General features: G+C 47.1%; 1 long non-coding RNA gene across 2 annotated transcripts in view; it reads left to right on the top strand.

Annotated features, from left to right (window-relative positions):
- The window catches only part of LOC146866062 (uncharacterized), a 63,350-nt gene that overhangs the window by 36,639 nt on the left and 11,849 nt on the right, over nucleotides 1–14,862 (top strand). The window contains exons 3-4 of one of the 2 annotated variants that reach the window (XR_014970374.1): nucleotides 306–416; nucleotides 14,364–14,489. This is a non-coding gene — a long non-coding RNA (uncharacterized LOC146866062). The remainder of the gene's footprint in view (nucleotides 1–305; nucleotides 417–14,363; nucleotides 14,490–14,862) is intronic. The other variant, XR_014970373.1, reaches the window with a different exon arrangement.

Raw genomic sequence — 14,862 nt, 5'->3', positions numbered from 1 at the left:
TTGCCTTTTGGGTAATGCAAACACAGCTATTTTGGTTGAACGTGGAAACATTATTCTGCTCAAAATTTATCCGAAACTAGTGGATTTGGATCACTGTGGGGCAGGACCTACTGCAAATGTTCTCCTATTTGGGGCCAAATTCATTAAGGATATGTCCAAATTTGTAGGGGCTGTTTGCTCTATTACAAAACCTCAACCTGACATTAATAAAGTCTTTAATAATTGTGTTTTTTGTTGGGCTGGGCGAACAAGGGGTCGGTTTCCCGACCGAGGACAAGTAATCACAAGAAATTTGTTTTCTCAAGGTTTCAGACCCGCTCAGAACTAGGGATCAGATCAATCAGCCGGTTTCTACTCTCAGAAGAAGAGGCTCAGAGGAAGAGGAAGCCACAGAGAATGTCCTAACCAAGGATCAGGTAAGGTTAAACCCTATTGTTATCATGTTAAAATTGGGCAGCAGACTTGCTCAATTTTATCATAGTTGAACTCAAATTACAAGGGATCCTTGGGTTCTGGAGACGGTGCAGGGTTATCTCATCAATTTCATTAAGGAACCGGTTCAGTATTGGGTTCCAAAAAGCATAATGTTCAGTTGAGATCTGTCTAAGTTAGTAGACAAAGAGGTTCAAGAACGGTGGGATAAGGTACCATTGTGGAAGTGTTGCAGGAGTTGAAAGGGTTTGTAAGCAATATTTTCCTTGTGGAAAAGAAGAACAAGGGCATGCGACCAGTGATAAATTTGAGGAGTCTAAATGACTGGGTGGTTTATCACCATTTCAAAATGGAAGGTATGCATATGTTAAGGGACATTTTGCAGACAGGAGATTGGTTGACTCATTTGGACGTGAAGGATGCTTATCTGACAATTCCAATTTGGGATCCTCATCAGAAGTTCTTGCACTTTAGACTGGGCGGAAAGATGTGGAAGTTTGTTTGCCTACCATTTGGTCTATGGTCGGCCCGTGGTGTTTCACGAACGTTCTGAACCCAGTAGTGGTATTTTTAAGGGAATGAGGTGTACGGGCGATCATTTATCCTGACCACATTTTGATGATGGATCAGGAAAGGTCAACAATGGAAGGTTACATGGACATGACAGTGAATTGGTTGAATAATTTGTGATTTGTGGTGAACAGGCAGAAGTCGAGTTTGGTGCCAAGTCAGGAAACTCAGTTTCTGGGGTTTTTGGTGGACAGTAGAAGGGCTGTGGAGGCTTCCAAGGGACAAACTGAAAAGAATAAGGAAGGAGATTTGGAGGGTATTGGATCTAGATCTTTATTCTCTGAGAATGTTGTCTCTAATAGTGGCTATTTTTCCTGGATCTTCAAATTATCAGGCACTTCAAAGATTAAAGGCAATGCTTGTAAGAAGTGGATTGAGATATTCAGAGAAAATTGTTCTTTTCGAGGAAGCAAGAGAGGAGCTTCAGTGGTGGTTAAAAAGCATGGAGGCTTTGGGGTTTGGCTGGAGTCAATGGAGTGAGATGCAGCATCGGAGAGCTCCCGTGGCCGCGCTACCACCCGACTAAATCCACCAATAACCTGGCTCACGGGAGCCCATCTAAAGTGCAGGGGCACCCTGCAAACACACCCTGGATGCTCCTTGGACCCCGAGGACACCTAGATGTGCACTGGAAGGGTTCTCTACGGCATCAGTGGTTGCAGCGGCCAGGCGGCCCTCAAGATTGCGGTGCCCAGGATGAACTTCTGAGGCACTTCTGAACTGTCGGAGATTGTGCCTGGGGCCTGGAGGTCTTGGCCCTACTGAGGGGTGGTCCCACCCCTCCTCCCTATCGCTGCCTCACAGATGGGGCAAGGATCAGGTGAGGCCACAAGGTGGGAGCCTTGTGCAGCAGCTGTGCCTACAGAAGTGAGAGTTGGTGTGCGGTGCAGCCTGATGGCAATGAGACTGCCTTAGCAATGTTGCCATGTGCATCTCTGGGTTGTGACAGCATCGCTGGAGCTGTGTTGGATGCCCTACCTGCTGCACCAGAGAATGCTAATAACCCTCATGCCGGCGGTGAGTGGGAGCCTGCCAAAATAACACTGCGTGGCATAGTGAACCTTCTAGAGAGTGTCCCTTCCCCCCTCCTTGGAATGTGAGACAAGTAAGGGTGCGTTACAGAATCTTAATACGCCCGTTTGGCACTGAGTCGCCCCTGAACTTACTGCACTGGTCCTCATTGCGCCGTCCCCCCACGTGTATTGCTACATGTGGCTGGGGATGCAATACAACTGGCCTGTCCTGGAGAGGTGGAGATGTCTTTAGAGACCATTCTGGAGGCTTCTGGAGCTCCCTGTGCACAGTTACTGGACTGCGAGGGTGACTGTGAATGGCTAACACCCTCTCGTATGGAAGTATGGCGGTGACAGCAACTGTGACTGCCCCTTCAGAGGCCTTTTGAGGAGCTGACCTCTGGTAGGAAGTTGATCACCTGGATATAACTGTCCCTGTTGGTGCACTGTGGAGACTTGATCATTGTCGACTCGTCCTACTAGTGTCAGAACAATGGGTCGCACCTCCAGATACAATGGGCCTGAGGGAAGGTGAATGGCCACCTCCAAGTCTCTATAATAACAATGACACGGATAAAGGTTTCGGCCTGCATCATAAAAGACTTCTCAACCACATTGGACTCCATTTTGACAGCCATAAAGTACACCAGGGAAGCCCTGGAACACAAGTTAGACTCTGCGGTGATAAACCTGGGCATTATCAGAGATGGCCACCAATAGCTGTCTGAGCGCTTGTCGGCAATGGAGCTCACTGTTGACATACTGTTTCTCAAATTGAATTTTCCTTAAAAAACAGAAGACAAGAGGCATTTGGCAAAACAGGAACAGTTTGTTTAATTAAACAGTTATTCTGGGAGAGCTGTTACAGGCACTAGTTCTGAGGACTGTCTCAATTTACATCAAGTTTTAGGTCTCTTTATATACAATATTACAATAAGCAATAAAGGTTTCCGGCATGTCACATATGGTGAGGAATGTTGGTTGCTGCCTTTAGGGTCATAAATTGATGGTCAATGGTTACTACAGGTGGGTCTTTTGTGGACACAGTGTGGCGAGTGGTGAATGTGTCTAGATGTCTGGCATAGCAAGACTGTGATCACTACCTGTGCTAGGCCCTGATTGGCTATGTGTTCCCAATTAATGTGGCATCTGACATTATGGTGTTTTAGAAACACGCATAACCCCTCTGGCCATGTGAGCTTTATTGGGGCAATCTCCCATGACCATTGTAATGTTGCTGCGCCTATCTGTGGAATTGATCAAAAGTTTCCTGCCCGAGTGTTTGCCTACCAGCTATGCTCCCTCCCACCTGTGGCCCATCAATCAGTAATCCCGGGCCTAGGTCGTAGGGCCTGCCTGACTACATACTTGCGTGTCGAAGTAGATATGGAGTTCAGAATGGGTGATTCTAATAATAAGGACAATAGTTCATTTTTGTCGCCAAACGCATTGATATCCATAATTAACATTTCTCTCTCTAGTTGATTCTTCAACTACACTATCTAACTCATGCTTTTGTACCATCATTTTATTTGAGTCCTGCTGTTCACTATGCTCACTTTTGACCCCTAATTCCTTCCTAAATATTTGAATTCTACCTAGTTTGAGTGCCTTTCTACAGCCAGTGATGCCCATTTGTATAACCCTGCAAACCAATAGAAACACAATGTTAACTGGAAACAGTGATTTGCACAGACCAGATATCCATTGTGGAAGCAAGGAGAACCAAATTAAAAACCACTCCTGCTCATGGGCACTTCCTTCTTCACACATGCTTCTCTGTAGATCATGCAGTGCTTGGATGGCAAGTGTTAATGTTCGATTGTCCATGTTGATCCCTGGGATGAATGTGCAGCAGGCGGCACATATTCTGGCTCAGACCCCTCCCTCCATTGCAGTCATTAAGTCCAGAACATATCGGTGGCTCGCATTTCTTCCTTGATCTAATTGAGGAAGAGCTCAGTGCTATTCATCATCTTGAGCATTTACCACTGAGTAAGTTGGAGTGAGCTGGTGTTAGCTTTTGCCTGTAGGGTGAAGAAGTTGCGCCTCTGTGAACAGTCTAAATTCTTCATGAATGTCTTTCAACTGAGCCCAGTCAAAATAGTCCTCTGCTCTCTTTTCACAAGCTTGGTACAGCAAGGAGCTCATTATCTTTAACAGGGTTCTGATATAGTTCTGCTAGCTCTCCTCTGGGAATGACCAGGATCGGGGTACAGGACCAGACAGGGAACCCAGTGCAGCCCTGGCATTTTTCTTGGTCCAGCCTCAGGGAAAGCACTGCCTGGCCCCAGAAAGCTGGAAACGCTTGCTTGATGCTTTTGTTACTGCAAACAGATATTGCAGCACTGCTGCAAAACCAGCCCCCAGTAACAAAGCTGGCACCCACTGGTTCAAAACCAGCCCCCGCCCATCCAGCCTCCCAGGGAAATGCCCGCTGCCCGGTACGGCCAGTATGGCACTTTAGGGGTGTGCAAAGTCACCAGTAAAAATCCTTTAGTGGGGCGGTGCCTCATTGCATATCTGGAATGTATAGAATCACTCTGCAGTTAGCATTCGTGCGCATTGGAAATGTTCCTTTTCCTCTGAAACAGAAGGAATACAGTGTAAGTTTCTGTACAATGAGGTGTTGGCCTTTTCCTTCTAGCCTAATGTATCCACCCACCTCAGTGTCCCAGATTTCATCACATGGGTTAGCCATACTTTCATTGAACCCACCCCAATGTGACCCATTCCACTTTTTATCCCTGACCTGGACGGTCTTACACAGGAGACGACTTGTTGTTAAAGAAGACCGCCCCAGATACGCTAAGGGCCACCCTCAATCCACAGATGGATGTTGGAGCAAACACCTTTGTGCACTGAGTTGGGGGTTTTGCTGCCTCCAAGAATCTCTTCTCTGGGAAATCTCAGGCCGAACAGTATCTTCCCCCATGGTGCCCTTACTACACATCCTGTCCAGCTCGGTTTGGATATCAGTTGGTTCAGTGAAAAGGTATAACACTGTTGGGTTAGTGCTGTATCGGGTCAGGTTTACAACTACCCTGTGTGGTTCTATTTTGTCTATTTTGTTGGTTTGGATCTTGGCCCTTATCCTACATAAGTAAAGGTGAACGAGGCACTTCGCTTTCATGGTGAGTACCTCTTGGGACAGGTAGAGTCTATCTGCGCCTACCACATTTGGAATCAACAAACAGACATAACATGACCTGGCTGATGCTTGGAAGCCGCCTGAGGTCATGTGTTGGTACCAAGTGTTATGTAAGAGGGCACTATGTAGTGCATGCAGGATGCTAGTGTTTGGTTTAGTGCAATTGTAGGTGACATACAAGAGGTCCCTATGCAGGCCCTGTAGTTCCTTATTTGTGAATCTCTTTTTACCCGGCAGTTCCTCAATGGTAAGTAAGTGTGGGAATACCCATAGTAGGCAGATCATAATAAACCATACAAGTTTATATAACTTCTGTTGTGATATTGTTGAACGAGGTGTGAGTCCCTTCTGAGTCTTCTGCGCTCCACTGGTGGCTGTGTTTCTTCTGCCAAATTGGAAAATGTTTGCAACGTTTTGTCCAAAGGCATCCTTCTCATGGAAGGGTTTGACAGTATGTGAGGGCCCATGGGTTTTCCTTCCTTACATTGACGAAAGTTCGAAAATGTCCTTTTTGCTTTGGGGTCGTAGAGGGTGATGAAGAAAGTAGCATTGGTGGATATCCTGTTTTTGTTGTTACCTGTTTTGAAAGAACTTTATTGTTTGCTAATTCAGCTAGTCAAACGTGCTCCGTTATTGATGGTTTTTGAGGACCTTGTATTTTGCCACTGGGCTGTTGTCCAATCAGCCTCCTATTCGTGATCTAGTGAGCATAAAGCAATCCCTGTTAAAAACATCTTAATTGGTTTGGGGAGTGAGGGTTATTGTTATTCCCTAGACCAATCTTATTTTTATAAGCCGCTGATTTCCCCCCCAAAGCCTAACTGGGTGGTTTTTGGATCTTTGACGTTTCTATTCCGGGTGGTCAGATCAGTGTTAGGTATGTTTGTGAGGCTGTGTTCATGAGTACCAGGAGGAACTAAACTTTCGGTTTTAGTAGGAGTGCTATAAGTGAGTCCTGCTGAAGCTTTGTAGCTCAGTATCGCTGTAGGTGTGTGGAAATGTAGGAAGAGGGGGTGTGTTGTTGTTTGGTATTTCTTGTGTATGCCATGTGCCCTGTGAACAAGTTTTCATGCCTATGCATCCCCCTATTCCCAGCACGTTGTGCATAACATGGCCCTCCTTTGTGACCTCAGATACCTAGTTTTGCTGCTCTCGATCTCACCTTTGATCTAGAATCTTCCTTTTGGGCTGGTTTTGGGACGTCTTTATTTTTAGTTTTGGACGTTTTCCTTGAGCTGCGCCATTCATTGCTTCCCTTGCCCCGCGGGAAGAGGGTCCAAGGCTGCTCTGTGGTTCTCCCCCTCTCTCCTACACTGCCCACCTGTGGGGTCGACAGTTAGTGCCAACTGTTTTCCTGGATGGTGTCTGCAAGGTTGGAGCAACGTGAACAACCTATGCTTGGAAGGGGTTTGAACCCGGACGGGGCTGCACCTGATGCCCTCTGATCCTCTTGTAGCAGGGGCATTGACTTGGAAGCCTCCGTCCCTTGCACCCCCCTCTCCTTCAGGCCACACCTCACCTTGGAAGGTTCAGTGAGCCTCCGACGGAAGTCACAAGCTCATCATTACGGTAAGGTAGGGTGACCAAAAGTTTCTCAAGTCCAAATATTGGACTATTTTTGACAAAGATGTGAGTAGGAATAAAATGTTGTATCGCAGAGGTGTCCAGAATGCCCAGCAGACTGCACTCACCAGTGGAGCCAACACTGACCCTGGGACATAGACTAAGTACGGGTTATAAAGGCCAGTCCGGTGGGGCCACCAGTAACCCTGGAAAGATCTGCCTGTCTAGGAAAATCAGAGACATCTGATCAACCTTCACTGAGGCTTTTCGTTTATTGACTCCTGTGTGGTAGGGGGACTGTGCACTTTTAAGATCTTGCCATCCTAGGCATGAGATGAGTATTGGTTTCCGTCACACAAGAGGTTGGCTTCGTTCATAGTTGAGAGGGAGGCCTCCATTGCATCTGAGGCCTTTGGAGCAATTTGGGGGCGCTTTTGGAACTGCATGCCATGAAGAAAACATCAAGCTTGGGCAGAAATGGGGACTTTTTGACTTGGTAATTAGAGTGAGTCCCATTAGACTTAGGCTGCAGGACCTAGATATTGGCCATTTTAAGCAGATTTCTTTCGCGCCCCTCCTAAGATTGTCCTGTCCCTGGGGCTTGGCCAGCAAACTCCACCCTAGAGAGTCAGCCAACAGAGTGGGGCCTCATTTTCTTTGGGTGCTCTGGGCCACGTGGCTCTCCTGTGTTCCCACAGACTCACTGTTGATACCTGGAATTGGTTTGGATATCTGATCAACACAGCCCACAATAACCCTTGTTTCCTAGAAATAAGTAAGCTTTTGGACACAGAAATATTGTCTGTGGTCTTTTCTGTTCTGGATAAAGAGGGAAGTGGGATTGCTGTTTGTCTTTACAATCGGGGTGAACTACTGGGTTTAGACTGTTGGTATTATTATTTCCTATCTTCGTCTACTGAGGGGGTATACTTTATCTTTTTTGGTTTTGTGATTGCGACAAGGCGCTACCTCCCCATACTGTCACCCGTCCCTGCTGGGGTTTTGGCCCTGGTCCCTTTTGCGTTGGGTTCCTTGTCTGTAGCTGCTGCTGCCACATGCTTGCTCAATTGCTAGACCCCTGCTGTGGTTGTGAGGCAACCGGCTGACTTCCCTAGGGCACATTCTGATTACCCTGTGCTTGGTACTAAGGATGGGCATTCATGGTGGTTAATGGTAGCTGGCCCTGGTTCACTGACCTCTGCTGTTTCTGCTACTCATGGAATGCCTTTATCTGACTCCTCTCTACCAGGTAACTCCGCCTATGGCAATAGTAGCACTCTCTAGGATCTGGTTGCTACCAGCCTTCCTGGCCTCCACTACCATAATTTGGTCGTGCTCCTGGACTGCCTGTTTGGCACCCTCTAAAGTTTTGCTGCAGAGTCCCCATTGTGAATGGTGCCATTTGCATGGTTGCAACCATTGCTGCCCCCTCAAAGGCGGTCTTTTTCAATTTGTGTTTTACACGTTTCGCTGTGTCTTCTTGAGCCTGCTCCTACTTCTCTCTATCCTTCTCTTGTTTCTTCTGATGGTAGTGGAGTATAAGAGCTTGTATCCCCCACCAGGTTTTGGCATCTAGCCCATTACACTCTCCAGCCCACTTTGTATCTCAGTGGGTAACCCTTCCTTAAGAATATTGTAGAAAAAGTTTCTTTGTTTTTCTTTGTATTGATAGTGTTTGAATGGTGGGACTGTTTCCTGTCTGTCCTCAGTGGGGTTTGAATGGTTGCTTGTGTCTATGGGAGCCTTTGAATGTATGCTGGGGCGGCCCTGTTATCGGGGCGCAACACCTGGGCTTGCAGCTCACGATGGCCTGTATGGTATGTTGGCTGACTGTATACTGATCTGCTGAAATGTTTGGGGGCTTAATAGTATGACCAAGTGTTATGAAATCCAGGCATATCTTAAGAGACGGGGAGCCCATGTCACTCTTCTGCAGGAGACACACCTCACTGCCTTGGAGGGCATGGTGCTACAGAAACGCTGGTGGGGACACAACATACACCACATATTTAGCTTGGGGGTGTCCCCATATGGTTCTACCCAGGGGTACAGTTCCAGGTGCTAGAGAAGAGGGTGGACAAAGAGGGGCTCTATGTGGTGCTAGGTGGACGCTTGGAGGGAAGTACTTGATATTAGTCAACATTTATGCCCCCAACACAGACCAGCCTAAATTACTAGATGAGCTGTCACTGGTTTTGTCCCCCGTTCTGACTGGCCCCATAATCATCGGAGGGGATTTTAATCATGTGGCAGACCCCTCATTGGAAAGGTCCCTTCCAGCTTCGAGGGACTCCCCGATCCTGCATATTGTTAAGAAGTTCATTAACTGAACCCAGAGGTGGGGATTGGTGGACACTTGGCGCTTGTGACATATTTCTGTGCAGGATTATTCTTTTCACTTGAACCTACACAACCTACATGCACACATGGATTCTTCGTTCCCTGGTCATCCACACAGAGGTACGGCACTTGGAATATTTGGCCTGGACGCTGTCGGACCATAAACCACTCCCGGTGGTTCTGGCCTGGGTGCCAGCTCACACTTGTATACCGAGCTGGAGCCTTCGCTCAGAAAACCTGGAGGACCAGGTATTCCGTGAGACTCTGGGGGAGGAAATCCGTAATTATTTTACCAACAATGAGGGATCCACGACGTCAACCTTGATTGAGTGGGAGGCTTTAAAGAAGTTGTTAGAGGGTGCTGTATTGCTTGGACAAGGGGGTACAAAAGATGTTACGGGAGGAGACAAGGGCACACTGCGCACACTAGAACACCACCACCATTATGATCCTTTGGTACACTGCGCATTGCTACAAGAGTAAGAGAACTTGGTGGGCTCTAGTAGAGCGGCTTCATTGCTTTGACTACAAGGCATATATGGTCAGAATCCATTCCGAGCTGGACAAGGGCGGGGCGTTGCTCGCCTGACCTGCAAATCCCACCAAACGGTGATTGCCAATATCGAAGATAGTGGTTGGCGATGGTGCCCAGATCTATGACCTGGTTTATATTAATGATCTCTTCCATAGGTATTATACAGCGTTGTATACTGGCCGCCCCGACCGACCTCGCTTTCCTTAGGGCTCTTCCTGGCCCCGCTGCCCATGCCTCCCTTGACGTCTGAGAATGCAGAGGAGCTGGGAACGGATATCTCAGCTGAAGAAGTTACTGCTGTGGTTAAGGCCATGCTAGAGGGCAGGGTGTGGGGGACTTGGATGGGCTGCCGGTTGAGTTCTATGCTGCTTACATCACTCAGTTGGCCCTTTGTATGGTGGAGGTTTACAAATTGGCCCGGGACGCCCGGGTGCTTCCTCTATAATAAAGAGGCCTAAATAGTCCCCTCCCTTAAACCGGGCTGTCCTCTGCAGGAATTGGCGTCACATCAGCCCCTCTCTATGCTCAATGTCAACTATAAAGTCCTGAGCCAGGTGTTTGCAATGCGACTCTTTCCCCATATACCGCAACGTATACACACTGACCAGACAGGCTTCATCCCTTGGGGGAGCACAGCATTCAATATCAGGAGGGTAACAGCACTGTTGCTTGCTGCCGCCTCCCTTGACTAACGGGCAATAGTTATGACCATTGATACCGAGAAAGGCTTTGATAGCCTTGGTTGGGACTATCTATACGCTGTGTTGCGCCACATGGGCTTGGGGGAGGGGTTCCTTGCATGGGTTTGGCAGTTGTATGCAAGGGTTTGAATGGGGGAATGATACTGCACTCATACAGTGGGGTGAGGTACGAGACAGGGTTGCCCTTTGTCCCCATTGTTATTCTCCTGTGTAGTGGAGCCACTCACGAGCAGGGCACGGGAAGGTGTCTATTATAACGGTATCATGCATCGTGGTGTTCTGCAACATAGTGCTCTGAATACGGATGACATGTTATTTTTATTTCGAGACCATGGGACAGACATTTCTGGAGTGACTAGACTCCTGGAGGAGTATGCTACTCTATGGGCCAGCAGGGAAACTGGCAGAAGACTATTTGTACCCCTAACAGGAGAGCCCTAAGGTCTCACCCTTGATTGTGGAGCTTCATTGGGAGAATACCACCTTCTCAGTATTTAGGTGTCCAGATGTACCAGACTGAGGCCATCTTGCTAGACAGTAATCATTGTAGGGCACTTATGGCGCTCCGTGGATCAATCAAGTTTCTGGAAGACTCTCCTCGTATTCGTGGTGGGGTGAGTATCAATCGCCAAAATGGTCGCTTTGTCCAAGCTGTTCTACTACTTTGCCACGCCCCCTGTTGTAATCCACCCATGCCAAATTTAAGGAGATGACCTCGATGCTTGTGGACCTCATCAGGGGAGACTCCCATCGCCAGGTTGCCCTGGTGAAATGTAAGTGCCCGGTTTAGTATGGTGGTTTGGCAGCTCCCGACTTCATGGCATACTATCTGGTTGCCCAATTGCACTGAGTGACCAGGTGTGTGGATTCTGAGCTTAAGGGTAGCCTAATTTTTGAGGGGGCCGTGCAGCACTTCCCTGGCTAATGCATCTCCTACAAGAACCTAAAAGGGTCTGGGCGGAACCCTGCATCCTGCAGCCAGTGGCCAAGCACTGCTGGGTGAGGTATTTGCAAAAGGTGGGGATGGCCACCTTCTACACCCCTGCTTTGTCATCCGAAGGTTGGCACACTTTTTTACCAGGGGACGTGGCTCGATGGTTGGGAGAGTGGGTGGCTCTGGGGCTGATGACACTTGGCAATATGTATGAAACCAGGGTCCTACGGTCCTTTGAGGACTTACAATTTGCCAGTGGGTCATTTTCTCTCCTTTGGCGCATTCACTGCACTGCTACGGGGGCGATGGCGGCAGGGTCAGGAGGAACCACCCTCCCTACAGGGCTGCCATGTCTTGTGTACATCTTTTGGCAGACACCGAGCAATCACAGGACAATATGTGGGGATCCGAGCGGACACTAGCATTCCCCATCGCGCCCTCAGAGACACTTGGGTGGCTGATACAGCACTCATATTGCGGACGCTGACTGGGGTAAACTCCTGGATCAGATATACCAGGTTTCTCAAAATGCGTGGTTCAAATTGATTAACTTTCATTACCTTAATAGAGTGTACCTTAAACCTACAAGGATTAATAAACTCTTCCCAGGGGCTGTCTTATGGTGCCACAGATGCAACTTTGTAGACGTAGACATATACCATATGGTATGAAGTTGCTCTCATGTGGAGGAGTTTTGGACGGGGATAGTGGCTCTTAATGAAATGATGGAGTGTGCATTGCCCATGGTACCTTTGGCGTGCCTACTGGGGCCGTTCCAGATGCAGGCTAACCATAAGGTTACCACAGGATTTACCGCCCTAGCCTTGATATTTGCCAAAATGACAGATCACACTTAAGTGGAAAAACATGCGGGATCTGCAGATCTCCAAATGAACGATGGAGTTGCAGAAATGGGCAGAATATGAAGGTGCAAACTTGCTGCGGGAGGCAAAGAGGGGACAATGCTCATTAGAGGTGGCCCGGGCCTGGGACGTGTTGTTGGAGGAACTGTGGCCTGGGGAGGCAGGCTTAGCGTCTGATCCCACCCCCCCGCATGCCCGGGAGAATGGTGGGACATAATTGCTTTCCCCGGCCTCCCTCTCTTTTTCCTTACTTGACAATGATGTCCCCAGGGACGGGTAGTTGCTCTTTTTCTTGAGTGAATGGTGTGATTGCTTCCTTCAGACCAAGCTATGGGATGGGGAAAGGGAGTAGTTGTGTTGATTGTTTTTTTCCATAGTGTGTCTGCTGAGTATGCTGCCTTCACCACTCAGCTTTGTAATGTGACCAACCTCTTTCGAGGTGTCAGAATGTCATATCCGCTTCTTTGTTACTGTTCTTGTACTACAGATGTCATGGACCTACTAATAAAATATGATGGAGTAAAAAAATAAACATGGAGGCTTGGAATGGGAGACTTATTTTAGGAGAGAACACGGAATTGGTGATAGAGTTGGATGCGAGCTTAGATGGCTGGGGTGCACGTTGTGGTGCTGTGTCAACAGGCGGTCGTTGGACAGTGGAAGAAAGCAAGTTGCACATAAACTGTCTGGAATTGTTGGCAGGATGTTTTGCAGTAAGATGTCCTACAAGGAACAAGGTGAGGTGTTCAGTTCTTTTGAGGATGGGCAATGTTTCAGCAGTGAGATATGTGAACGTTTCAGGAGTATTGTCTGAGAAGGAAAGTGTCAGATCAAGCGGAGGACAGCAATGTGCTGGCAGATTGGTTTTCAAGGCATTTCTGGGATTCCAGAAACTGGAGGTAGAACAGGTCCATTTTCTTACAAATAGAGAAAGCTTGAGGTCCATTCAGTGTGGACATGTTTCCGAACAGGTTGAAACTCAGATGAGGAGGTTTTTCATTTGGCATCCGTATTTGGAGTTGGCAGGAACAGATGCATTTCATCAGGGTTGGAGAGGTCTTCATCCTTATGCGTTTCAACCATTTTCAATGATTGCTCGGGTAGCTTTGATCGTGCGCAAGTGGAAGGAACTAATCATGGTGATAACTCCTCTCTAGAGAGCCCAAGATTGGTTTCCAATTCTTCTGGAGTTGTCAATAGATTTCCCAATTCTGTTGCCAATGTTACAGGAAATACTGCTGGGTCTAGCAGGAGAGATACACAATTTGGTGTTTGCAGGTCAGTTAATGCTGGTGACCTTGAGAATTTTAAGAGAGTTTGGGAGGTGCCAGTGCTCTCATGGCATCCTACGGTGCTCATAAAGGAATCATGGGCACCAGGTACAAGGTAGTTCTATAGATTGGCTTGGCAGAAATGGTTTCGCTGGTGTGTGGAGAGGGATTTTGATCCTGTTTCAGTAGTTGTAGCGGAGGTAGTTCATTATTTATTGGAAATGTTTGAAGGACGACTGACTTATAGGATGATCAATGTTAAAAGATGGTCGATTGCTGCGGGCATGTTTTGATTAATGGTTCCTCTGTGGGTCAGGATGTATTAGTAAGAAGGTTAAAGAGGAGCACTAGGATTGCGAAGCCGCTAGTTTCTAGGTAAAATTCGGTTTGGGATGTTTCAAAGGTTTTGTTTTCGTGGGAGAATTTGCATTTAAATACAGGATTGTCTTTGAGGGATTTGACTCTGAATTTGACAATATTGTTTAATGATAATTTGTATGTTGTTTGTTGTGTAAAAGAATATGAATAGAGAATGTCGGATGTCAGGCTGTTGGGGGTAATGTAGTTGCTTATTTAATTCAAAGAACGTTTAAGGCTGTGTCATCCCCCACACTTGCAAAATGGGTGAAAGAGGTGATAAGGAGAGCTGGTGTGGGTGTGAATGTGTTTGGGGCACATTCTTTAAGAGGTGCAGCTGCTCCTAGAGCCTTTATAATGGGAGGTGCATTGCAGGATATTTTGAGGTGTGCTGATTGGTCAAATAATGCAACTTTTAGGAATTCCTATTTGAAGTCTGAAGAGGATGTGGCATGTTGTTTGATTGAGAAACTTTAAACTTACGTAATGTTAGCCACTGGGTCTCGCCATAAAATGTAGATTTTCCACAGCCTGCTGGGCAGAAAATCTAGATTGTATTAAAGATGTGAAGGCTAATTTTATCCCTCACAATGTCCCAGCCCTTATTTTATTATTATTTTGTTTAACTTGTAGCTCGAGGGCAAGTTTAACGTATGGAAGAGCTTCAATCATTAGTTGGTGGGGATGTACAATCATAGACGGAGGAATCGGAAGAATTTCAGGATGGTTTTGGATGGATATACAGAGACTGTTCTAAAGGTAAAGCTTTGTTGGAAATGTTACAGTTAGATAAAAAGAAGGAACATGGTCGGGGTTCCGACCTTTCATAGAGTTAGAATTTTATTGTGTTCTATGTTCTTTAAAGGGGCTGCAGTGAGTAGTGGCAATAAAGGAGATTACATAATTTAAGCCTCCATGTCATTAATAAAATCCAAATTTTCAGCCCACCAGGCTGTGGAAAATCTAAATTGCCTTGTGGTATAGGGGTACCTATGTCGAAACTACTAAAGTAAAAGTAGGGTCGACAAAGCTGATGAGGAGGGGCAGACACCCCCAGGGAGCGTGAAGTGGTCCTGCTCTTTTTGAATCGCTCCAGAGTGCAATCTGCCTTGTCCTCAAACAGGCAAGTACC

Source organism: Triturus cristatus, chromosome 2_1 (genome assembly GCF_964204655.1).
Source record: "Triturus cristatus chromosome 2_1, aTriCri1.1, whole genome shotgun sequence".
Lineage (NCBI taxonomy): Eukaryota > Metazoa > Chordata > Amphibia > Caudata > Salamandridae > Triturus > Triturus cristatus.
This window is presented reverse-complemented; position numbering and strand designations above follow the sequence as displayed.